Raw genomic sequence first — 26632 nt, 5'->3', positions numbered from 1 at the left:
GAGACCAGAATAAAATTACAAGAAAGAAAACATCTACAGATCTACAGGCACCGAATAAGACTGGCATGCAAACTCAGGCCTATAGGACAAATCAGTACAACATAATAAACATTCATAAAGCCTTCTAATTGTGTATACTGGAGAGAGGACTGACAAGAGGAAAGGTTTAATCATAGTAAATACAAAGTTGGTTAGATTCTTGATTCAGACTCAATTAACATTTATTAAGAGTTGATATGGGCCATGGAATATGCTGAACTCTTTTAATATTAATATTTAAAATTGGCATCAAAGTAATACTTGCATACAACTAAAAAGTCAAATTATTTTACAAGACTTACTACGACAAAGGGTAAGACTGTGAATCTCCCTTGCATTTCACGTTCCATAGAGGCAAATACATTTGAATTTCATGCATGTCTCTAAATTACATTATTATATCGGCACTTACTGATTTTTAATTAAGGGAATTATCTATTTACTTCCAACTGTGGAAGGTGAGGATATAATTCACATACATATTCCAGGATTCCCTAAACACAGACACATGCAATTCCCCCAACCATCGGACATGATTTTATCTTAAGTATTGTTCAATATTGTTTGGCAATGTGAAATCAAGTCACTGCCCAGCCACGCAGTGTACTATAATTACTTTTTTCTTTCTTACTGAAATCTTTGTTTTGCCTTACGTTAATAAACTTTATGTGCTTCTATGTACTTAGTTTTCTAGGCACATTTTAAAATTCAATTTCAAACTCTCTCAGTTGTCTTTACTTCCTCTCAATATATTTAAATACATCAGAATTCTTTCAGTTTCAATGTCTTGAGAACACTGCTCCAAGACTCTCTGTACTTTCTCAAATACACTTGCTGCTCTCTCTCTTTAGTGGATAGCTGTTACTCTGGAATCTCTCATCACTTTCATGCTAATTTCTACCCTCCTCCTTCCCTCTTCCCCAACTCCCCTCTTCCCTTCCCTTGAACTGGGTCATGCAATTCCAGAATCCCACTTCTCTTCTCTCTTGTATTACCCCTTGTTTTCATGAAACAACTCCTCCAGAGCTTCCCAGAAAAAAAAAATGAGATAAAGTATTTGAGTCCTAGCATGCATACGTATAAAAATATGCTTATTTTACCCACAAAATTGATAAATCTGTCTATAGAATTCTAAATTAGTAATAATTCCCCCCAGAACTCTGAAGATGTCCCCTTCCCTTCTAGCTCCAGGGCTGGTGTTGAGAAATTCATGCAAAATTATTTGGATTTCTGAACTTGCATATGTCATCTGTTATTTCCCCTCTTTGGAATATTTTGGAGTTTTCTCTTTCCCAGTGCACTGAAACATTATAACGTGCACCTTGCTATAGGTCAAATTCATCCATTGTGCTGGTCCATGAACAAGTACTTCTGATCAGGAAAATCATATCCTTCAACACTGAGACATTATCTCAGATAATTTCATCTCTTTCTGGTTCCATTTATGGGTATCATTTCAGTTTGGTTTTGGACCTCCCAGACAAATCTCATCTTTTCCTTTTTCCTTTGTATTTTTGTTCTACTCTCTAAAATTTTCTTACCTTTGTCTTCCAAATTTTCATTGAGGTTTTCACAGTTTTAACTTCTGAAGGATCTTTTTTTTATTCCTAGTTGTTCTTCTTCAGCATTTCCCATAGAACTTTTTGCCATGAAGGACATGTTCTACAATATGTGCTATTCAATATAGTAGACACTAGCCACAAAATGTTTAATTTTATTTATTTTTTCTTAATTGAAACTTAAATAGCCATTTGTGGCGAAGGCTACTATGCTAGACAGGGCAGCCTATATTGTGTCTTACATCCATAAGAAGTAGAAATGATAGATTGTTTTAAACTTTTAATTTTCCTACGTAGCCTCTTTCCTCCAATTAGATTATTTTTGTTTGTTTTAGTTTGTCTTCCATATCAGAACATTTTTCTCATGTGTTTAGAGACTGGACATGAGTATCTTGAGATGTTTCTCTTGATTTAGTACATTTCACCTGAGAAAAATTCCAACAACCAATCTGGAAGTATATGCTAGCTGTCAGGATTCTGACTCAAATAGAGGAGGGATGCTGGATTTTGACTATTTTGTTATGCAAATTTTCACTTACTTTCCTTATTTTCAGTGTAGAATCAACATCCCCAAGTGCAGATACACATTATTTTACCCACTCTAAATGAATTATCTCATCTTCTGTTTTGATAGGAAGGGGAAAAAAAGAAGCAGTGTTGTTCAGTCACATGGCCTGAAGGACAAGATATGGGGAACTCGCCACTTCTTAAAGAGGCTTTCAACTGATCCCATTCTCCCCATCACCCCCTACTCTCACTTTAATGGGTCCCTCTTGCACCTCAATGTTCATAGCAGCATTAGCCACAACAGCCAAGATATCTATTGACAGATGATTGGATAAAGATGTGGGGGGTGTGTGTGTGTGTGTGTGTGTACACACACATATATATTTCTACTCAGTCATAAAAAATGATGAAATAATACCATTTACAGCAACATGGATGGGCCTACAGATGATCCTACTAAGTGAAGTAAGTTAGAGAAAGACAAATATCATCTGTATCACCTATATGTGGAATCTAAAAATATGATACAAATAAACTTATGTACAAAACAGAAAGACACTCACAGAGACAGAAAACAAACTTACGGTTACCAAAGGGGGAAGGTGAGTGCAGGGATAAATTGGGAGTTTGGGAGTAGCAGATACAAACTACTACATACAGAATAGTTAAACAAGGTCCTACTGTATAGCACAGGGAACTATATTCAATAACTTATAATAACATATAATGAAAAAGAATATGAAAAAGAGTATATATATAACTAAATCACTATGCTGTACACCAGAAAATAACACAACATTGTAAATCAGCACTATTTCAACAGAAAAAAACATTTTAAAGAGGCCCCTCTTGCTTAAAATTGTTGAGTGACTTGCGATCTCCAGTACAAACAAGGTTGCTTTTCAATTCTTCCACTGATGACTTAGACTTCAGTTCTTTCACGTCAGCTAAATCAGTTTCTACTCATCTTCTGTTTTCCAGCTTCCACTTTTTCTTTTCTTATACTCTTTTTACCTTTGTAGATTTGTGCTTCTTTTTAGTTTGAACATCTTTTACAGATTCAGTTGCCTTTCAGAAGGGAGAACCAGGAAATAAATATATATATTTTTTTCAATTATTCCACTTTTTTACTAGGATATTCTAGACTCTGAATACTCTATTCCAGTCAGCTCTCCCAATCAGCTGTACATTACTATCATAATTCCAATTAAGATGATGAAGCTGAGGCTCAAAAACATGAACAATTTGACTTCAGCCACATGGCTCTAACTCTCATTCATCTGCATCATGGTTTCTGCTCACTCATCTGGCAGAGAAGGTCACACAATAAAGTAACAATGCAGATAATAAAATTATAGGTTGAAATACAGTAACAGAGAAGATCCAGAGTATTAGTCTCTGTTGTTGACATGTCAATTTGGCAATATTTTTTTCCCTCAATATTGTGTTCAAGATGCTGCCAAAATTAGCGATGTGATTACTAGACTCTGATGGAGATCCCACTAGCGGCGCAATCCTTTTTGCAGGCTTCTAGATGTGCCACGGAGCTCTTGTATACACCCTTCCTTCACAACCTACAGGCAGCCTAACCCTGAGACCAAGAGAGCTTTCTTTTTCGTTACTATTATTTGTTTGATTCTGTAAGCCAGGCCTGTGATTTTGTTCTCTTACCCTACTTTGCTGGCAGTCTTGTGGGAGGAAGTGAAAACACTGTGAGTGACATGTTTATTTATGTACCTCATCTGGGACGACACCGTGACAAGCAGCAGGGATGTATTTTTTCAAGCAGACTTTCTGTGTCGCTTGTCAGCTCCTTATTATGAGGTGGTTGAGTTTACTGCATTTTTAGTTATATTTGAACGCCTAATAATCCCACAGCACATTAACTATAATTTGTGAATTATATCCATCTTCTAAGAGTGCATCACTTTATATCTCTTAGTAAAACGATTCATGTGAATCTACCTACATCAGAAGGCTTCTGAGGTTTTATTACAAGGCAGACAATTATACTCATCATCATTTGGCTTTTTCAAGCTCCCCTGGAAATACTTTACCATTTCTTTTACCCTCTTCTATCTCAACATTTCAGTCCTCAGGAACAACCCTAGCGACTTCTCAAAATCATGGCAGTCTAGCTGTCACCACCAATTCTGCATGTCTAAAACTAAGCTCATTATCTATACCCCTCTTGACCTCCTGCTCAAATCTGGTTCCCTTGGGATATCTCCTTCATTGAATGGAAATTCCACCCTTCCTGTTACCTTGGATAGAATTCTGGGGGTCACCTTCAGTTCCATCTCTCTAACATCTCTCCCCAGGGAATCCCTGCCAAATTCTGTCAATTCTACCTTGGAAATATATCTCACGCTTGTCTCCTGCACAGGGTCTAATTTTTTCTGTGTTAGATTATTGCTAGCTTCTCCTTTCCAGTCTTTTTTTTTCCCCCATAACTTGACTTTCCATGTTACCACCATAAAGAGCAATTCATTACTGAAAACTATGGAAACATACAGAGGGAAAAGTAGAAAAGTAAAAGTAAACTTACCCATATATCTTTTACCAAAAACAGTCATTGTTGTAATTTTGGTATATATCCTTGCAGGTATAAATATAAGTGCAGATATAGCTATGACTGGAATACCAGTGATATGCAAGCATTACGTGTTATATGTAATTGCACTATATATTACTGGGATGATTATAAACTGTTTCTACTTTGAACTGACTAAATTGGAATTATTATTATGTTGACGGAATTCAAATGTTCTGCCACTCTCTTGCTTAAAAACCTTCCATGATGTCGCACTAACAAGAATACATTATAAGACTCAGCAAGTAATTAGGCCCAGCAGAACTGGCCTGACTTACTTCTCTGGCCTCATTTTCTGCATTTATTTAATTCCATGGGTCTATTTGCTGTTCATCTAAAACAAGCCACTCACTCTGGGGCTTTGGTATCTTTGGTAGTTTTGACTCCCAATTTAACAGGCTTCCAGAGTCCCGACCTGCCTGTCTGGTTCCTGACATTTTCATCCATCAAAATTCTACTTGGGCTCTAAGTAGCAACTCGAGGTCTACCTTTTTTGAAAAAGGTCCACTGATTTCCCCTATCAGAACAATTTACCTTCCTCAAGAGTTTTCACAGATCTTTTGAGCAGGCAGGTTATTATGCATCTATTTCCTTGTGGAATAAAACAGACGCCTTAGAGTCATAAAGACCAAGACTCAAGTCTGGATTGTGGACAGTACAAGTTGTTTTATGTTAAAGTACTTAAGCTCCCTAAGCCATAGAAAGGGGCCTACTGGTACCATTCTACAGATGGGAAAAGGGAGGTGAGAGGAGTAAATGCTTTGCTTAATGTCACATAGCAGATTAGAGCTGGGATGGGCAATCATTAACAGACATCAAAGTCCGTACTCCTGCCTGGCATGGTATGCCAACTCTTTAGTTTTTCCTCTCCTAAAAGAAACCGAGATGGATGCATTGTCTAGGGCTGCTCCTGGAATATCACTTCTCAGTTTCCGGTGAGTGCAGAGACTGCTGTGTTATCATACTGTTTTAGTTTCCCAGGGCCGCTATCACAAATGACTACCAGCTGGGTGGTTTACAGTAACAGAAGTACAGTCCTCAGCGTTCTGGAAGCTAGAGGTCCCAAACGCATACTGTGGAGGGGCCGTGCTCCCTCGGAAGGCTCGCGGGCAGCATCTTTCCTTGCCTCTGCATGGCTGCCGGAAACCCTTAGCATTCCTTGACTTGTTCTTCCAAGCTCTGCCTTTGCCACGTGATCCTCTCCCCTATGTGTCTCTGTGCCTTTACGGGGCCTTCTTATAAGGATACCAGTTAATGGATTTAGGGCCCACTCTAATCTAGGACCACCTCATCTTAACTAGATTATGTCTTCAAAGGCCTATTTTCAAAGGTCATATTCACAGGTACTGAGGGCTAGGACTAGAATACACATTAATTATGATCATAGATACTGGTTAAAGGTGCTGATACGTGCCCCTCATGTAAATTAATGCTTTGTTATGATTGATTCATTGAATAAAATCAAGTTTCCAGGCAATGGGTGTATTCCTATAACACTTCTACTAGATAATAGAACAGACACTAGTACGTTATGATTGTTGTTAATTAGTAATAGTTAGGTTTCTTCCTCCTAGTTTCTGATAGAAACATTCACTATCAATCTGACATTACCGAAAATAGCCATGTAGCCAAAGAGTACAATGATAGAAACAGAAAATTAAGGAAGATGCACAAAAAGGAAGAGCATGGTAGATGAATATTCAATTTATCAAGACCAACACAGTGGCATTTTGATTTTAAAGTATTTATTATTCACAAAATTATCAGTGATAGGTGTATATTTTCTCTAAGGTTTCTTATAGTGTCCTTTCTCCACACATTTTGTTTTAACAAAAAAATCAACCCCTTGATATTAGAGTTTCAAATTACTGCAGGCTGGTTCACCTAATATTTCTACCTTGTATCTGACAAACTGACTGTAAATATTCACAATAAATGACAATTTATAAATGCACACATTACGTTCATGTTTTCACAATGGCCCCACACATCCTTACAGCGATTTTAATAATTCTTTCTGATTTGTGTCTGACTGCACTGATTGCCCATCTCCACAGTGATGGCGTCCTGCCATCACTCACTTCTCTCCAGTTCTGTGGTTGTCCCAGAGAACCATCCTCGACCCGGCAACTCACTGTGTCCTCCTGTCTCCCTGCCTTTGCTCAATATTTGCCACGACCCCTTCTCTGCCTAGCAAAATCATATGTACTTTTAGAGAAAAGAAAAAATGACATACTGCCCATGAAGACTTTCATGAGAATTTACCACTCCGCTTTTCTTCTTTTATTTGGTGACTCTACTTACACACGTGTGGAAGAATTATTTTATTCTGTCTTAGTTACAAAAGGATTTATCACAGGATTTGTAATCCTCTGTGGTGCCTAGGACAGAGCTCATCCCATGCTTACTCTTCACCCTACTCCTACCAAAGACAGAGTTCTGGTTTTACTGATTAATAAAAAGATGAATTGTGCCAGGTCAGGAGTGAAGGTGGGGTGGTAGGGCTGAATGCCTAAAATGTTCTAGACATAGTGCAAGATACTATGGTTAGATACAGATGAGTAAGACAACGTCCGTGATCTCAGGGAGATGGCAGTCGTGAGGTAACCGACACAGCAGGATCTAAGAAGAGCTTGCTCAAATGTCCTGCACACAGTGTCCTAAGGCAGTCCAGTCAGATCAGAGGCACGCGGGAGGGGCACCTACATCAGCCCAAGGTAAGCGCACTGCAAGGGAATCTTGACAACAGTTGAGACAGTGAGCCTGGGACAAGGGAGGGGAAGTGGGTAAGAGGCGCTGCAAGCACAGGAAATGGAATGGACCCAGGGCAGAGAGACAAGGGAGCTAACAGGGTTTGAAGAACTAAGCACATTGCAAAAGAGACCTGGAGACTTAGTTTTTTTTTTTTCCCCAAACACAAAAGAAGTACAGAAATAATTATATATTCTGATTGTCTTTTACTTATAAAGTATGTGTATGTCTATATGTGTGTGCAGGGAAGTGGGGGACGTGCTTCCCCGTGATTCTGCATTTAGAATAAAAGTCCACAGCAGAGCAGTCAGGCAAAAAGTTCATTATGGGTTAATTTTTTTTTTCTTTTAACCACAAAAACAGTCTTTCAGAAAGATTTCTGTCAGACATCTGTTATCTCTGCTAACTTTCTGGAATTGTTACAAAAATGCATATCCAAGTCATAAAGACTTAACAAAATATTCTCCTGCCATTTAATAGTAATGATACTAAATGACAAGTTCAAATTACTTGTTGTGATTACTCTTCATCTGGGCAAAACACATGTTGTAACGTATTCACAAGATGAAATTACATCGACTGCAATGACATAGAATAACAACACTGGAAAAAAAGCTAATCACATATAATACACATAGTATTTAGATTTTTTTTCCAAACACGTCTTTTTTTTTTTTTTTGTATTGCAATCTGTTCACCATTTGGACTAATCATTAACTGTTTTTGTGTATTGTGCAAAGTATAAGCAGTTAGACAAGCACCAAAAAAGTCAATAAAATTAACATTAATGTATACTCTATATTCTCAAATTTAGATGATGATTTAAGAGATAATGACCTTGCCATTTTCACCAATAATATTATCAGAGTAGTTGTAGATTTTGATTTTTGATGATCATAGAGGGAAAACCCTACTGCAGTGACAAACAGTATATGTTTTCAAAGATAATCTTCACACAAAGTCTTAGCCACTCTGTCCTGAGTACTTTAATAAATGGTTTGGGAATATAAACATTTCCTGTATCAGTAAGAGAATGTGGCAGACCACGTTTAAAATAGTCTGTATGCTTTTGTTTTCTCCACTTGACCTTCCTAAGTCTCCCTTCTCCTCTCACTTTACTGTCTCTTTGGAGATACCTAATCTATTGTAGCTTGAACTTCCAGTACCCATTTCTAAACTATACCTTTCTTCTCAGTACAACGCCTACATATTTGACCACTAAAAAGGCATTTCACCTGTATGTCCTCAAAACCACAATGTGCAGTTTATAACTCATCACCTACCCTGATCTCTCCCCTCCTCCCACCTCTAAATTTGCACATTCATCCATATTCTCAATCACAATTACTGCAATGCTATCCAAACTAGAAATTTCTTAGTAAGACTTGAATTCTCTCTCCTACCTACGCTTTATAGGACACAAATGTTGTTAGTGGTATCTGATAAATGTATCTTATGTTTATTATCTTTTTCCAGTTTCCATTTTTTTTATTGTCTTAATTCAGGTTTTAATCCAGGTCCTTATCACAGGTTTTCAGGTCTTTGCAAAATGAAATACACGTCTAAGTGACGTCATTATTCCATTTACCAACTTTCCTTCTTCTTTAATGGTATTATTATCAACTGCATTCTGAAGCTAGAAAACTAACTCTTGTCTTAGAAACCTCCCCCTCTCTTTTCTATTGTGTCCAATCTGTAAACACATATGGTGATCTCCTCAATATTCCTAATATCTGTTCATGTCTTGCAATATCATTTTTACTTTCTTAATTCAAGTTCTCATCACTTATCAAATGACTATTGCAAATAAATACTATCCGGTCTTCCTACCTTCACCCGCAAACTGCCCTCCCATCTTTCTAAAATGAGAAATGGAATTATGTAGCAACTCTGCTCAATTTTTAAAATAATGAATCTAAACAGATAAGAACTGTGGGCTTTCAAAAGTCAAAGAAATTGCAGTCAAGGAGAAGTGAGCTGGGACTGTGCATCAGTATATTTCAAAAGGTCCCTAAGTATCTTCTCTTCCTAGTCATGACAGAGAAATTGATACTAGGCCAGCCACCTCACCACACGTGACTATAAAACTGGAAATTCTATGTCAAGAATCCTCTTTTCAACCATTAGACTACAGGCAATTCAGGGCCGCGTGTTCTCAGAAAAAAGGAAGACCTGAGACAAGACACTGAGTTGTCCCAACATTCTTGCTGGAGACACGTTCCTAAGCATGGTGCATGGTGCATGGTGCATGGTGCATGGTGGTGGAGTCAGGCACAGAATGTGGTCTTGCCGAGTGAGGAAGCAACGACTGGACTTTGGAGCTACTGAGGCGGCTGGAATTTGCAAGACAGGGGACCAGAGTAAAGGGAGAGACACGGAGGAGCAGCACTAAAATTAAGGATGGGGTGCCCTTACGTCTTTGACTGAATATGTGTGGAGCAAGATGCTTCAAGGCCAAGATGAGAACAGTGGGAAGCGGTGAGCTAAGTGAAATGCCCAAGATCATGTAACACGGAGGGACACAGGCACTCTGAACAGCCAGGGAGGAATGACCTTGCTGAATAAGCTGCATATTGAACTGAGGCCCCCTCAGAAAGGCCACACTTCAGGACCAGAACGACTCTACTCATAGAATAAGGACTACATTAAAACCATCTTCACAAAGTTGAAAAACAGATTTTGAATGTATCAAGCCTATTCTCCAGATAAAATTTTAAAATGTCTAAAGGAAAAGAGCAAAATTTAGCATCTCATAAATGTAATATCTAACACGGCCAAATAAAATAACAAATTGTTAGCCATGTGAAAAAGCAGGAAAATATTACCTGTATTTTTAAAAAAGGAGTAAATATATACATACCCAGCAATTTTAAAAGTAGCAAAAAAGAACTTCAAAACAGTGAATGGAAGAATATTAGTAGAGAAATGAAAACTATTTTAAAAAGAGCCAAAAGAAACTATAATATCTGAAATTAAAAAAAAATCCACAGTATGGGCCTAACATTAGACTGGACACTTCAAAAAAATTATAGATAAACTTGAAAATATGGTGATAAAAATTCTATAATTGAAGAATAAAGAATAAAATGCTGGGTTGGGGGTGGGGACATAGATTCTCAGTCATCTGTTTGAAAATACACAGCAGTCAAAATTTGTAATGGGAGTACCATAAGAGAGTGCAAGGCAGAAAAAAAGCTAAAGAAATAATAAAATTCTATTTTTCAATCTAATCTGATGAAAAATATTAACAGATTGAAGAAGCTTGCCAACTCTTTATGCACCAGATCTCAAAAACAAATTGCTGAAAATCAATGGCCAAGTGAGAAGAAACATATCACATATTCATAAACAACAATAAGAAATTACCCTGACTTCTCGTCAGTAACAGTACAAGCCAGAAAATTATGAAACAAGTTCTTAAGTGCTGAAAGAGAAAAAAAGAAAATCAATGTATAATCATATGATCAACAAAAAATCCTTACAAAATGAACAAAACTTTAAGAAGTTTTTCAGACCAACAAAAGCTGGATAATTCACAGATCTGCTCTATAAGGAATGTTAAAGAAAGTTCTTGAGACTGAAGAAAAACAATACCAGGTGGAAACTCAATGAAGATGACCAAAAGAGATGCTTAAATGGAAGGATATATATACACATACATACACACATACACACATATATTCATGTATATATACATTATATACATATGTATACATACATATGTACATTTTTTCTTATTTAAAAATGACTACTTAGGGCAGAAATAACAATGTATTGTGGGGCTTAAAACATACATAGAACTAAGTATGATATCAATACAACAAAGGATAAGAAAGGAGTAAACTGAAGTAGGCTGTTAAAAGTTTCCTATGTTATACAGAAATGGTATAATACTAATACATGGTCAATTATAATACGTTAAAGATGCATATTGTAAAATCTAGAACAACCATTAGATACATAAATATATAGAAGCATATTTAAAAACCAAGATGATAAATAAATAGCATAACAATTTACTCAAATAACTTTTTAAAACACAAGAAGAAATAATAAAGAACAAATGAAACAAATGGAAAGACAAACTGTTTAAAAGGAAGGGGATGGAGAAAGATATATTATGCTAACATTAATCAAAAGAAAATGAAACTTAACCTATCAGAATTTGTGGGATCCAGCTGAACAAGCTTTATTTGAAAAACTGCTTCTGCTAAAAACAAAGAAAGGTCTCAAACCAAAGAAATAAACTTTTATGGAAAATACAGAAGAATACAGCAAGTTAAACCCAAAATAAGCCGAAAGAAGTAAAATAAATGTCCAGATGACAATAAACAGAAAATGGAAATACAACAGAAAAGTAACAAAATCAAAGACTATGTTTGGAAAATAATTATACATTGGGAAAAAACAATTAAAGTGGTCAATAAAAATAGAGAAAACACAAATGACCAATAGCAGGAATGAAAGAGAGACCTCACCACTGGATTTACAAAGATATTAAAGAGATATTAAGGTATTGTTAGCAAATTTATGCCAATATTTTTTTTAATCTTAGAAGAAATAAACAGTTCTTTTGGCAAGTTATATTCTTGAAAGATACAACTTACCAAAACTGACATGTAAAGAAATGGGAAACTAAAATAGTACAACCTCAAATTAAGAAAAAAAATTAAATATAATTAAACCATTTTCCAGAAAGAAAACTACAAGACCAGTAGCTTCACTGGTGAAATTTATCATACATTTAAGGGAAAAATATCAACAAGCTTGCTTAAATATTCCAAAAAATGGAGGAACAACCTGCCAACTCAGTTTATGAGGCCAATACTATACTGATATCAACATCTGAAAAAGACAGATAGATGGATATCCAAAGAACAATATCCATCATAAACGTAGGTGACAAAAGTCTTCGAAAACTATTAACATATCAAATCCAGATCACAGAATTAGTAGATGAGGATATTAACACAGCTATTTTAAATACTAGTGTCCAAGAAGGCAGAGGAAAGCTAGACCATGATGAGAGAAAGGCAAGATATTAAAAAGTATTCAATATTTCTAGAAATGAAACATCCAGTACTGCGAATGGAAAACTCACAGAATGGAATGAACTGCCAATCTAATAATGCAGGAAAAAGCCCAATGAAATAGCAATAGAAATGTTCTACATTGAAGCACAAAATACGGAGGAAAAAAATCACTGAAATTAGGTTAACAGAGGATCAGTGAAATGTGGGACAATATTAACTGATTAAACTCGTCTACACGGAGTCCCAGAAGGAAAGGAAAGAGGAAGTGGACAGAAAAAGAACTGTCAAAATTCAACATCTATTCATTATAAAAATTCTTGGCAAATCAGAATTTGAAAAAAATTCCACAACCTGATAATGGTCATATGTAACAATCCTACAGGTAACATTATACGTAATAGCGACAGTATGAATGCTTTCCCTTAAGATCTTATCTTCATTTCTATTTAAAATCATAATGCTGTTTCAAGCCAGTAAAATAAGGGAAGAAAAATAAAAGCATGAGATAATTTAAATATTCATAATGATATGGCTATGTAAACATAAATTGATAAGAAAATCTACCAAAACTATCCATATGCAAAGTAGTATATAAATTTAGCAATATCATAGACTATTAGTTTCACTGACAAAAATTGGTTGTATACCTGTAACAAATGGGGAGCAAAATTGAATATAATTATCATTTAAAATAGTATTATCAATCAAAAACTATTTAGAAATCAGTTTACCAAACTATGTGAAAACTTTCCATCAAAAACTACAATGTTCTCTTCAGAGAAATTTTTAAAGACCTAAATATTTCATGAGTATATCATATTTATAAATTATATGATTAAGATTATATTATCATTCTAACATTTACTTCTAATTTGAGCTATCTCTACCTGTGTCTCTATGTAATATCAATCAAAATCCCAGCAACAACTGTTGTAAAAATTAACAATGGATTCCATAAATATGTAAAGGGTCAAGAATAAACAAAAAATATATATATTTTTTAATATTAAAAAAGTTTTAGAGGACTAATACAAACTTTCAAACATTACAGTAATTAAGACAGTGAAGGACTGGCAGAAAGAGATACAGATCGATCAATGGAACTAAATAAAGACCACAGGTAACCAAAACTTTTACAGGTGATTCATTGTCACCTACAAAGCCACCAAAGAAAATCATTGAGGTGAGGAAAATCTTTCCAACAAATGGTGCTAGTACTCGAACAACTGGGCATCCACAGAAGGTGGATGGGGGTAACCTTGACATTTACCACACTGTATACATAAAAAGTATTCTAGATTAATCATATCCTTAAATATAAAAGCTAAAATTCTAGAAAAATAAGTAGAAGAATATCTCTGTGACCTAGGGATATGCAATTTTTTAGATTAAGACATAAAAACACTAACCATTAAAAAATAAATGTATATGTTAGACTTTATCAAAAGTAAAGCTTTTGTTTGTTGTAAGTCAATATAAAGGAAATCAGTAGGTAACTCATAGACTGAGAAAATATTCACAGAACATATTTCCAAAGGACTTGTATCTGCAATATATAAAGCATTTCTACACTAAGTTATAAATAAAAACAAACAATGCAGTTAAACATGAGCAAAACATTTGCCCCGATCAGTATGACATACAAGTGGCCAATAAACACATGAAAAAGGACACGTCACCGATCTTTAGGGAAATGCAAATGAAAACCAAAACATGATACCACTACACACCTTCAGAAAGGTTTGTTTTTTTTTTTTTAAAGTAAAGCAACACCAAATGTTCAGGAAACATTTCTCTAGTTTGCTGGTAAAAGTGTAAAAGTTACAAAGTGTGGAAAGTATGCTTAGCCACATGCCCCTGCAATGCCAATCCGAAGTATTAATCCAAAATAAATAAAGATATTTACTGAGACAAATATGAGCTCACGGAAACATCTAGACAACACAAATCAGCTCTGTTACAGTTCTTAAAATTCACTGCTTAATGACTCTCTTCTCAATAAGACTTCGGCATTATGGCTGTAGATACATCCCATTCAAGTGATTTCCCCGAATGGGCTTATCTAATTATTCAAGCACCACCCCTGTTTAATTAGAAGTCAAAAAGTGCCAAGAAATTGGGCTCCAGTCAAGGCACTCCTGGCTTTTTAGATACTTGCCTTCTAATATCTTATGGACTCCATTATACACATAAAGGGCTGGAAGAAACATTCTTCATTTCATGAGAGCTAGTCATTAATCCCTTATTTCCATGTAGGGGAGGACACCACAAAGAACAGGAAGCTACTATATCTGCAGAGCAGTGGGGATATTATCCATGGTGTACGGAAGTATACTGTAAAATCCCTACACATGCGTACACACACACACACACACACACATCTGAGAGCTTTATCAGGTGTCTCCCCAGCATCCATTCCACGCCAAAGGTTTTGACTAAGCACCATAGTAATCACCAATCTCCTTGCCAGTAATTGTTTAGAAATTGTCATGTATCTCAATAATAAGAGATACTTAAAAAGACTACTAGGGCTTCTGGAAATGGAGTCGTCATTCCAAAGAAAGAGATACAGGAAGAGGAACCCATGTGTGACATCTGGACATGCAGCAATCATTCTAGAATAGTGACCATGAAACTCAAACTAAACAGGCAGAAAGGGGAGGTGGAAAGAGCCTTGAGCCTCAAAGCATTGTTGCACTATGAACTGTGTTAACATTAACACTCTTTCCACCTCTGGTTTTGCTGTCGTAGAGGTGATTAATTTCCTTATCTTCTAAGCTTGTTTGAGTCAGATTTTTCTATTGCTTGTCACTGAAGGCATCCTAAGATGTACACAAATACAAAGAGACAACAGTTTAAATACCAGCTACCTTCTGAATTGGTGGGATTTTGCAAGCTAGCACCATGTCTGAGCCACGTCTTTATCTGATCCTCACTTTTCTTTTCATACAATTGAAGGGCAAAGTGGTACAACAAAAAAGGACAGGAACTTTGAATGACAAAAATCTGTTGTGGGCACACATAAAATATCTTGTGTGACCTTGGAAAATTCTTGATGAATTCCGGTCATTCCTTTTGGAAACATTTGTGGAATGTCTACAGAGATTAATGGCATAATGACGTAAGGTATTTACACAAGGTCTGGCAAAGAACAGGTGTTTGAATTGAGTTGGCTGCTATTAACATAAGAAAAATCATCTCGATGGTCAGGCAGCAGACTCATAAATAGCCTGATTATAAACTGGGACCTCTCTGCTCATTTTTGCGGGCAGGAATAGAATGCTTGATAGAATAGATGGGGTTAGACATACACACTAAACCAAGCAAGCAGAAGTAGAATCAAACAGTAACAACAGCAATAATAATGACAACCACCACCTTCCAGATGTGAGGATCGGAGCTATGTGTCAGCACTAACCTCGCTTTACAGATGAGAAAATTAAGACCTCAAGTAGTCACAGAGTTTAGCTAAGATCGCACAGTAACAAGTGGCAGAATTATCACTCACCTCAAAGCTCTCTGGCTGCAAACCCCTTGTTCAAAACCTAATGTAGCTCACTGGTTTTGTGTTTACGTGTGTGTGTGTGATCTGAGGCTAACCCTTGTCAAGATGCTCAGCAGTGGAAAACTCCATCAACTACTTTTGATATCATCACGCAAATCCTCCTTCCACAAAAATAACTTAGGGAAACAAAATAAACATAGCAAAAAAGACTTTCCATCTGATCTCAGCTGACTAGAAATACTCAGCAGGTAGCCATCAAAGGTATACTATTCTAGAATAACTTCTACCAACACGTAAAAATACCAAAATAAAGGTTCTTTTCTCTCCAGCTATGTGTGTGCATGTACACGTGTGCACATGGGTTTCCTTGCTCTCACACACATACGCACATACACAGTACCCAAAACAACCCTGCGAGAGTGGCAGTCTTTTCAGATCTGATGTGGAATTTATGGGTCACATTTCAATTTCCATAAAAAATGCAGCCCATCATATGATTGCACTGTATAAGCTTGTATCAGTTCAAGAAACAGCAAGAAGACCTTCAATCACAGTGTACACTGGAGAGGTGCATTTTAGTGTCAAGGAGGAATTATTGTTAAGCTTGAGCATTCAGCAGTGTCGGTTTCTTCACTAAAGAACTCTTCTGCTCAGCTACTGGTGAGTTGAGAGTCTTCTAATCACAAAGATATCCTAATATAGGCACAGAGGGCTTTTTTAAAATTTTTTCCTGAGGGGGGAAGAATGAACTCCCATTGACCCGTTTAATCACTTAGGTCAAATCAGAACTATTGTCAGAGTGGCTTCGAGCCTTCATTATTTTTAAAATGTATGCCGAGAAGAAAGTTTAAGCTTCCAATAATCAGACCTCTTTATAGATTTTCCCCAGCAAATGTTCACCAAGAAAGAACTATCGGAGAGTTTTCTTGTAAAGTGTGCAATTGAGGACAATGATAGAGGATTCAGTAGGGGAACTGAACTGCTTTCTTCAATGCATCATCTGCTTTAACTCTTGGTTGTGGCACAATTGAAACAACCTCCTTCTCTGACTTCAGAAAGCAGAGTCTGTTAATTCCCTGACTCACTATGCTCTAGAAATGTGATTTGAGTTTCTTGCACTGGAAACATTTATTCATTCATGCACTCATTCATTTATTCATTCCTTCATAAGAAGCAGCTAGAAATCATACATACCATTGTTTAGTCCACTAACTATAAACAAGAAAAAGACAATTTTGGAAAGTTGTAAAGGGGATTGCTTCTGGGTCAGGGACAGCATGTGGGTTGCAATAACTTCATATTAAAGACGTTCATTCATTGTTTGCAAGAACAGAAATACTACATTAAGGTAGCTAGTATTACATAACACCTCTATGGAGATCTAAAAATGTTAAAATGAAGTTGCTCGTTTCCTCTTAAGCTGTGTGTGTGTGTGTGTGTGTGTGTACACACGCACATGCAAAGGGATTTCCTTGCACTCAGGCTCATGTGAATGCTTTCGTTATTCAAAACAGTAAACAAAGTACTTTAATTTTTTTAACTTTTATAAAATTTATAATTTTATAAATTTAAATTTATAATTTAAATAATATTAAATTAAATAATATAAAATTTAAAATGTTATAAAATTTAATAATTTTAATTTATTTAAATGAAATAAACATTTGAAGAGGGAACTTCTAAAATCTCTATGTTAAAAAAGATAATGCCTGTAGCAGGGCAGAGGACAGTGAACGTTAGTAAGAATTTTCCACCTTGGCATCCCTTCCTGTCTTACCTCTTTCCATCTACTCCTCCTGTCCATCTTCACTGCCATTTCTTTCTTTGGATTTGATTTCTGCTCTGGATGTGGTTAAAGAGAAAAAATAAAAACCTCTTCTCTAATTTCTGAAAGGAGAAGCACACAAGCCCCTGGCTTCTCTGAAACTATTCCCATCATGGTTTTGAGTGGAATTGGTCTGGTGAGAAAGGACACAGTACAGAGCCTTACTCATCTGGCTGGCTAATTCAACCCAGAACCAGTTCCTCTGCTGGAAATCAATCAGCTGTGGCCCCAGAGCTCGAGAAATTCACTACCTGAAGAAGGAGGCAGACATGAAAATGGCAGGAAATATTTCAACAGTGGTCACTATGTGCTGGGCTTTATTCTAAGCACTTTGCGTACCTTAAAGTCATATACTCTTGATGTCAGTCCAAAGAGCTAGTGACACCACCATCCTCGTGGTAGAGGAGACAATGTAGGAGAGAATACGGAGGCACGCGGAGTTTCGATAACTCCAACGTCATGCGATCAGTAAGCGAGGCAGATGCGAGGTCACCTGGCGCCCCTGGCCCCGAGACCGCTCCTGGACACCGGGTGGGTGTGCCTTGTCGCCTCTTCCAGTGTGAAAGTAACTAGTGCCTCCCGACTCCCCCGCCAGCAAAACAAAGAACAGCCAAGTTCTCGCTCTGCTCAACATCCTTGAACTTTATTTTCCTCCTTTCTCCACCCTGGTGAGGGGGCTTCATTATGTCAGTCAATTGATCCTCTTAACTAAGTACATTTTCTCTTCTTCAGTCTGGTTGGTGTATCCTCTGAGTTGGCATCACTATAGTCCAGGGAACTTTCTGGCAGAGACAACCTGTCCAGAAAGGTATGTGGTGGGGAGAGAGGCTGAGATACCTCTCTCTCTACCTCCACCTCACTGTGTCAAGATACACAGTCTTTGACGACGTAAAATGGACAGAAGACACTCCGCAGCGCCTGGCGCTTAGTGCTGGCTCAGCCGTAAGCCTGTCCATCAATAAGTTGGTTCACTCAGGGATTTACTTTCTCACCTGAACTGCCATTTACACTCAGGCTTTCCAGGAAGGAATTCTGGCATACAAGGGCCATGCTTTAACATTTGTGTGATGTTAACATAAGCTTCATAACTTTTCTTGTTCCTTTGCTACCTTTTTTTTCCCCCCTAAAGAAGGAACTTTCATGAGCATTTTGCTAGCAGAAAATGGCATGTAGGTCTTCCCACTGATAGGCTGAGAATGTTGCTTTGGATGTTCCCTTGGACATTTCAAGGCAGCTTCTAAGAAGTTACAGAGGTTTGTGGTTTAGTGGGAAAAGCTTGGTTGCCTCTAGCTCTTAGGGACTTAGTGATTTAGTGAAGGATAAGAGCAGGGTTGAAACGTGTATAGGACGAGATGGGAAGGTCTCTGTCATCCTGTGAGTAGCAGTGCAGGGAATTACAGAAACATACAGAGTTGGGTCTTGACCAGGATGTGGCCACAGGAAGGGGCAGAAGTGCACAGGCTGCAAAAAATAAATATATACGAATGTCCCAAGGCTGAGTTCCTCAAAATGTGAACGGTGACCTACCTACAGCATTGTAACCCAGAAATTCTGGAAATGCAAATTGTTAGGTCTACATCAACCTAATGGGTTCAGGTACCTAGGGGTGGGCTAAGGAATTTAAATTTGCCCCAAGTTCCCTAGGTGATTTTTCTATATAATGAAGTTAGGGATCATCGGTAAAATGAGAAAGAAATGGAAGGAAGTAAAGAAATGCAGTTCTAGGATGTCAGTGAGCTAAGAACATCTTATCATCTGATCAGCCTCAGATCACCATGACATAATTACTGATCACCCCCACTTTTATTGAGAAATCTAAGTCACAGAGAGACTAAGAGACTTGTCAAAGGTCACAGAACTGACCAGTGGTAGAGGGAGGGTTTAAACTCAGGCAGTCTGACACTAGTCCCTGTTCTCCTAACCAGAACGATAAACCTTAGAGGTAAATGTATATAATTCAACTTAACACATTGTGACTGAGTAAGCATCATGTGTGAAAACACCAGGAGTTGATTTGTTTGTTTGGGGAGGGAGCAGTGAAAAATACTAATAATGCAAAACCTAAACATCTAACCTGGGGTAGTAACTCTCATGTACAAAAGGACCTCCAGTACTACGATAAATAAAGCGCTTTATGAGAAAAATTAACTCCCCAGTGACAGAATCTCACTTTGTTTTCCCAGTTTAAGAGCATTAGTGCTAATAAGATAGGCTGAGGTTTCAATTTCATCAACTGGGAAATGGAGAAGTGATGCAACTCCCCTCGTTACTGATACCTGAGGTCTGGGATGGCGAGCCTTCCACTGGACAGAGTTAGGTGCTTGGATGCAAATTTTGAGGCAAATCACTTAACATCCTTAAAACTCCATTTTCTTATTTGTAAAAACAAAACAAAAATAACTACGTGCCTACCTACCTATGAAAGGACTGTCATAAGTATCAGCATGTGTTAATGCACATAAAGGCAATAACAACTTCCACAAGCTAGTGTGTAATCCAGAGGGACGGTGTTACTAGACGGCAAATTCCTTGAGAACAACGATGAAGACTAATACGGTGTCTTACCCAGCACCACACTCAACGCCGACAAGACATTTAGCAAGTACTTGCTACAGAAATGAGATTAACTTAACATCTGAGTCTCTTTAATAGATACATGAATAATCAAATGTGTAAGCAATAAATGACATTCATAAACTGTTATTTTTCTAAGTGTTCCTCACCCACCTTCCAGAGAAAGCTATAGAGCTACTTAAAGCGAGAAAGTCAGTATTTATTATCTTGCTGTGAAAATCAAAACTGCTGTATTTTTCCAGTTTTTCTATATACTGTACATTAATTAAAAAAAAAATCACCTTACCTTGAGGCCCATCTCCCCAGTCCCATAAAATTTCCTAACTTTTGGCCCTGCTTTGAACTGGTAATCTCTAGCACTGCATAATAGACATGCGCCTCAAAAATGCTTGTTTAATAATAGTAGTAAAGAAAGGGAAAACAACTCTAACAAAGAAAAAAAAAAACAAACAAGCCAGCACAGCAACAAGAAACTGTTTGGAAAACTTGTATTCAATTTCTACACAGACATACATACGCGCACATACTCTGTTCTTTCATTATAATTTGAAGTTTTCTCAAGATTTTCTTCTGCTTTACAAAGGAAAGCCCAGTGAGCTGACAAAGTGATATGACAAGTATCCGCCCTGTTTGAAAGGGAGGTCTTGCTTTGAGGGCCAAGTTCTGGACCAGGAGCCACAAGCATACATACATGGCGGCTCATCCCTGCCAAGGGTTCACTGAGGGAATTTGACCAGTAAACTTCTCTCTGGCCCATGTATAAAATCACAGGCATGGGTGGATAAAAGCCAAGGCACTGAGGTCCTTTAGAGCTCTAGCTTTCTAGAATCATCCCAGAATACACAGAAATATCTATAGAGTAGATCAATCTATCTGTATCTACTTCTACATCTATGTTGACAGGGTGTCTGTCTGTCTGTCTGTCTGTGTATCTAATTTACCTACCCCTCCTTATGTGGCACATTTCCCTAAAAAAGAGGCCTGAAGTTCGGAGTGCTATAGAAGAAAGAATGTCATGGGGTTTGAAGACTCTCACGTCTGCCCATTAATTTATCTGTTTATTTAACACCCAGTGAGGATGCCGCTGTCTGCTGAGAACACAACAGGAGGTAAAAGTCTATGAGGAGACATGCAAATCATGTCAGACAATGACATTACGATGTGATCAACAGTACCCTAGCAGCAAGCACAGGGTCTTCTGCAAACAGAGACATGGATGGCAGAACCCGGTCTGAGTGGTCAGAAAAGGCTTTAAAGAGAAAACAAGGATTATATTAAATTGAAAGGAATGGGTGAAAGTAAGCAAGTGAAGCTGCAGTAATATGATTTCCAATCATGGTTTCACCCTTTCCTGCCCGTGGGCAACACACTCAGGTCTTCTGAGCCTGAGACCTTCCTCTGTGCAAGAGTGACAGTAATGCTGCTTCAGCTGACGGGGGAGAAACTACAGGAGGAGGCAGGTTTAAAGCCCCCCCGTGGGGCCTAGCATATCCCAGGAGTATGATCCATGCTGATTTCCTCTTTTCAAACAGTGAGCATAAGGAACACGGGTTTTTTTCTTGATTAAGACAATTATCATCATTGTCCTTTCGTACATGAAATAGGACAATAGGTAACAGGGGAAATGCCTTGTCTTTTCTCTTTTTCCTCGTTTTGCTCATATCAACCTTTCTTGAGATGGAAGCATCATGAGGAGGCTTTTTAAAAATGAGGCCAGATACTATTCTAAGCACTTTACATATTTTGTTCTTTAATCCATATACAAACTTTTGTCTTATGGGACAGGTACTGTTGTTATCTCAATTTTCCATGTAATGAGTCAAAGAGAGTTCAAGAAATTGTTTAATATGGCTCAGACACTAAATGATCAAACTGGAATTCAAATGCAGGTCTCCTGGCTCCAGAGTCGGTTCTTTGAATCACTGTACACCATACACATCTATGATAGAAGGGGTCCACTGTATATTATAATAACCCACAAATGGTTTCTCTAGAGTGCAAGCAGAAGGCCAAGAACAGAACGCAGAGAGCACTAGCACTGAAGTACCTGTGGAAGGAGAAAAGCCCAGAGGAGAAGGAGCAGACACCAGGATAGACAAGGAAACTTGGTTCTGCCCATGCAGAACCTCTTGCCTCTTCTTGCTTCCGAACAGAACACTGCTGATATTCACGTATCTGCCCATCTCCTCTTACACGACGTAGGGGAAACTGATCCCATCCCCAGCTCTAGAAATAAATTCCAATCATTCCAAATCACTCCAAATGGACAGAGGCATATCTCTCTATATTCTTATTGACCCAGACACCTAGGTTGGCCCCATAAAACCTAAAAAAAAGGACATATTACATACATTGGTAATTTCCCTCTCTGTCTCCCACTGAATATAGAAATGGAAATATTTTGTTTGCTGAGGTTAGGAGCCACCTTGAGGCCATAATGAGTCACAAAGTTGACATGGGAAGGATAGAACAAAGAGAATCCAAGCAGAGACAGACACCTGTTGTACCCTGGTCACCACTGGTTGTGTTCTTACCTCTGTACTTCTTATAACTTGAAAACTGCATAACAAAAAAAATCCTCATTATTTCAGCCACTGTAAGTTTTATACTGTTTGAAGCAGAAAAGCATAGTAATTGATATCTCTTTGGAGGCAATGCAGGAGAGGGCTTTAAAAAGGAAATATTCAACCATATTAGGCATTTCAGAAAGAGGAACTATAATTTCGGAAAAGTCTCATGATACAGTTATATACACCTGATCTCTAAATTATTTGACCAGCTAGCCCATGGTGAATCTAGGAAGTGTCTAACACACGTCACTGATTGCCCAGAGTGTTAAGGGAAGGAATGTGAGGTAGGAATGGAAGGACCTAGTAAACCTCGCCGCCCAGTTCCTTGGAAGTTTATTCAGTTACACAGATTCATGCCTGCAAATAATACTGTACTTTTGTATGTAGTCATTCTTACAAACTGCATCCCCCCAAAACAGAATCTGGCTCTGAGGATCCCATGTAATAAAGTTGGAAGGACTCTGTAATTAACCCTAGAGTAATTATCTTCACACCAAGCAAACCACACTGGAGTTGGCATGGGGCTTAGCTGCCAAGAATCATATCACAAAAAGGTTGGAGGGAGCAATTTCTAACATCGTGCCCAGGGTGTATAAACCTTTAATGGGGCCAAACGCCAGCCATTCACAGAGCTATGCAGAGAAGATTAAGGTAAGTGAAAACCTCCAAAGCTCTATTTTAAGCACCAGTTTCCATGTTTAGCCTTACCTGAATGTTAGATGTCTGCCATCCAGCGGCATCACAAAATCAAAGGAGCTGAGAAGCTGGAGAGATCTAAGAGGTCGTGAAGACAGCCTGCTTCCCAATGTGAGATTCCTTTTAACACACCCCTGACAGGCAACTGAATAATTTCTACTTAGGTGCCTTCTGGGAGCCGATGGTGGAGAATCAGAAATACAGGCTTGGAGCTAAACAGACTTGGGTTAACATTCATCTCTGACACTTAATATTTGTCATCTAACAAAATCTGACAAAATCTGTGTATTAGTTTCCCTTTTTAAGATGATTAAAACAAGGTTTTATTCTACAACCATGTTTGGGGAGAATAATTTGTTTTGAGAAAGAGAATATTAGTTTTCTGTTTTGCCTCCTTTTGTTGTCAGACGCTCAGAGTTTTTATGAAATTCCTGTGGACGTGAATCTGTAACTGGCCCCCTGCCACGCTTCCTCACTGATCCTCGCATCTTCCTCTGGGGACTTCAGAGGCCATGGAGACCTCTTCCTCCACCCCCGGGGAAGACAGTGGTTGAACCCAGGCTGTAAGGCCTTTGACTTAAAATCAGCCTGAGATGTCTACTCTTGTGAGAAGATTCTTCCTAAGATTGTTTCATTATTTTCTCCTGAAGTAGCGGAAAGGTCAGTGATCTTTGGCAAAGGAATGCATCCTCGGGGACTTTGGCATCTAATTCTCCAATGAGAGAGTTCGATTAAGGTATTTTATGATCATAGTTTATAATATATTTCTCTTGTCATACGATTTCTGAACTCGTTATTTATTGCGCATCTCCCTCTGTATACTCAGGAGTCTGTAAATGTTTCATAAATATCGCTCTCTGGATTGAACGTAGTATTTCAGATATGTGCTCACTGCAAGTGAGGACATAATACATAAGAAGCTATCATCTGGATGCTGGACAGAAAAGCTAACAGTTATATTAATTTTCTGAGTGGTTGTATCACGTGGCCCATTTATTTCTATTTTACAAAAACCTCTAGTTTTGTTTTTTCCCCCCGCACCCAATTCCTGAGTTGAAACTGCAGTTTTACTGCCTTTATAATCCCAGATATGATGTTTAGCCTCTAGGGTCCCAATTTCCCATCTGTAAAATGGGAACAATACCCACCAAAATAATTGCTGGAGAATTAAGTAAGGTGATACACACAAAGTACCTAAGATCCAGCATATGACAGAAGTTTGACAAGTATACTTTCCTTATGCTGCTCAACTCCCTTTTTCAGTCCTAACCACTTAAGTGGAGGTATAAGTGAGTGGCACGGTGGTAGATGCTTGCAGGGTTAAGTGAGAACGAGATCATCATTAGAAAGGATCACCATTTTATCGTCTCTGGCAATAATGCACCTTGGGGTCCAACATCTGCTGACAGTTGTTGTCAGATGAGTATAGGGATTCCAGAATCCCCTTGGATCGTTATAATACAGCCATTAGCGGGTACGCCATGTTCACAGATGTACACAGACACACACCACACTCCAAATCTGAACAGCATTCGAGTCAGTGAAGGTGAAGTAGAAGCTGGCTCCTTTGTTGTTCACTGGCTTATAAAAGGAACCAGCAGTTTTCTACTTCAAGATGATGACTGCCTGAGTTTATGGGTTTAACCCTCAATTCTTCATAACAAAGTTGGAAGGATGGAAAGGCTTCTCAACAATTCTATGCATTCTGGTCTTCATGACTGACAAGAAGGTTCATCCATGTTAGCCAGCCTTTCATTACCAGCTCCATTCTGCTAATAAACTCCACTAAAAACAGCCACCCCGACAAATTGACTTTTCCTGTGGAGAAAGTTCTTTTTCCTTTTTTCCTACTTAATTAGCTACACTTTAGGCAGGGTGCCTGGGGGGAGCTAGGAACATTATTTAAAGCTCTAGGGAGGGCCTTACTGTGTCCTATGACAGCAAACCAAATCCAACCAAGTGTATCAATTTAAACTGAACAGACCATATTCTGCTAAACGTACCTTAATTGGTAGAGAATGTATGGTGTGATTTCAAAATGGCATTTTAATGATTCTGGGGAGGAAAAAAACAGTCATTTGAGCTTAAAATTTGTTCATCCACTGATTCAACAACTATTTATTGAGTAGCTACTATTCTGGGCAATTTAGCTCACTGCAATGCCATGGAGGTTTGAGTTAGAAAACTTAGATTAGGTTTCCATTTTCACCACTTTCTAGAAAGTGTTCTTTTGTAATTCACTTAAAGCTCATCTCTGTAAAATAGAGAGAATCATATTGATCTCACAGGGTTAATTACAATAATAAGAGCGAATATAGCAAATTAATAGACACTCAGTAAATGGAGGAGAGTGTCTTGTTGTTGCTGCTGTTGGTGTTAGAAATACTGAAAAAACTTTGAGAATTTCCCAAAGAAAATTTGCTTTGAAGTTTGGAAGCCTGAGTCAACATAAATAAACTAATGCCACCCAAGGTTAATGACAAAGAGATTTACTTATTGGATCTTGAAAGTGTTGTGTATGCTTAATCTCAGATAAATAATCTTTTTATTTTTATTTGGGGGTTAACTAAAACTCCAAGATGATTTTTCCAAATAATAGAATCAATTTCATTAATAATCAAATGGTATAAAACTTACTATTCTAGTACAGCTAAAACCAGCTTCACAGAATCACCTTATTCACACTACTTCCTGAGCCATCACTGATACATGAATGGAGGAGGTAAAAAATGTCAGCCTCTCACTTTTTGTTTTGTAAACATACCAAAATGAAATAATTAGGGGGAAGATTAGTAAATTAAATCTATCTTTATGAATGTATATTATGCTATCACTAAATTAATAATTTTTATGATTTAGGAAACCAGCTGCCTTAAAATTTAAAAAAAAATGCACTTTGTATTGGAAACCACCCACCACCCATTGCTTTGTTACCTTTTCTGATTTTATTCAGCAATCTTTCTGCCTTATTTTGCAGGCA

The sequence above is a fragment of the Vicugna pacos genome, chromosome 10, assembly GCF_048564905.1.
Source record: "Vicugna pacos chromosome 10, VicPac4, whole genome shotgun sequence".
Lineage (NCBI taxonomy): Eukaryota > Metazoa > Chordata > Mammalia > Artiodactyla > Camelidae > Vicugna > Vicugna pacos.
This window is presented reverse-complemented; position numbering follows the sequence as displayed.